Source organism: Pinus tabuliformis, chromosome 5_2, assembly GCF_031772625.1.
Source record: "Pinus tabuliformis cultivar Carrire ecotype Pingquan chromosome 5_2, CPIR1, whole genome shotgun sequence".
In the NCBI taxonomy this organism is placed as follows: Eukaryota; Viridiplantae; Streptophyta; class Pinopsida; order Pinales; family Pinaceae; genus Pinus; species Pinus tabuliformis.
In genome coordinates this window covers 432386779-432388192 of record NC_142306.1, presented here as the reverse complement: position 1 = coordinate 432388192, position 1414 = coordinate 432386779, and the positions used below count along the sequence as shown (strand labels likewise).

The window sequence follows — 1414 nt, the reverse complement described above, 5'->3', positions numbered from 1 at the left end:
TTCCATGTACCGACGTTTCTATTCCCACAAAGTTATTAGTGCTGAACAATGCATAGACAACTTTTGGACGGACATATGTATAAACCCACAGTGTTAATACCATTTAACAGTTATTCAATAATGCAGCGTAATATTCAACACTATTTAAACTCACAACATTAATCTTCAATAGATATGGACAGCGTTCAAAAACTGCACCAAACAATGACTCAAAAACTGCACCAACGTGCCTCTTAATACCGCTGCCTCTACTTTGATGAGTTTAGCCCGACGTCCTCAGTAAACAACCCTCACGAGCCTCAGGAACATCTTGCTGCAACAGAAAGGGCCTATACACATAGTCACCATGATTTACACAGCAATCGACATGTTCTATGTGACGGACGAGCAGATTGCCAATTCCCCCTCGCAGAAAGATGGAATCGACGAACAGACGGAGATGACTCTCCGTTTATTCGGTTGCGAATTGATTCAAGAAAGCGGAATCCTGCTTAGATCGCCACAAGTAGTTATGGCAACAGGCCAGGTTCTTTTTCATCGATTCTATTTCAAAAAATCATTTGCACGCTTTAACGTCAAGCGGGTTGCGACAAGTTGTGTTTGGCTTGCGGCGAAGCTTGAAGAAAGCCCTCAGAGGATTCCGCAGGTTTTGAATGTGTTTCATCGAATGGAATGCAGGCGAGAGAATTTGCCTCTTGAACCTTTAGAACCTCATTCCAAAAAATATGCAGAGATGAAGATGGACTTGAACCGAACAGAACGCCACCTTTTGAAAGAGATGGGATTCAAGAAAAATATCAAATGGACAGAGGCGCTCAGGACAGAGGGAGTCAAGTTTAATGGCTTATTCAAGCACATTCAGTATTGCAGGCGAGCTACAAGAATCCGTTCATGTGGGCAGAGAAATCAACGCACAGGTATAACGGCCTCAGCGTTAGGTAGTGCCACCTTAACCAGAGAGGGCGAGGAAGAAATTATGGCATGGTTTGACTGCTCAGAGAGCGACAGAGGCAGAGGCAGAGTAGCGCTCTGGACAGAGGCGTTAATTATGGACAGAGCCCAATTTGCAGAGAATATGAAACGGTTTTGGAGTCTGAGAGCATTCAAATGAATATGTCAGGGCAGCGCTCAGGTTATGACAGCGCTCAGGCGTTTCAATGTCAGGATGACAACACAACAGAAGCGCAGCTACAAGGACATAGCTGGATAGCGCCAGGAGCAACTAACATTTAGCTGAAGAAATATTCGTGAGAAAATATTCCTGAGATGCAGAATTGATGGCAGAAATAAACTGCATAGAAAGGCCATAAAACAAATGGCTCAAATTAATTAAGCAGGGCAGGAATACGCCCGCTCTGATACCATGTTAAACACACATGGACAGCAAAGACAATGTGAAAGATAAATCAGTCAG

General features: G+C 43.8%; 1 pseudogene; it reads left to right on the top strand.

Annotated features, from left to right (window-relative positions):
• Positions 1–346: 346 nt before the first annotated feature.
• Positions 347–1111, top strand: LOC149159493 (cyclin-L1-1 pseudogene; annotated as a pseudogene).
• The last annotated feature ends 303 nt before the right edge of the window (positions 1112–1414 follow it).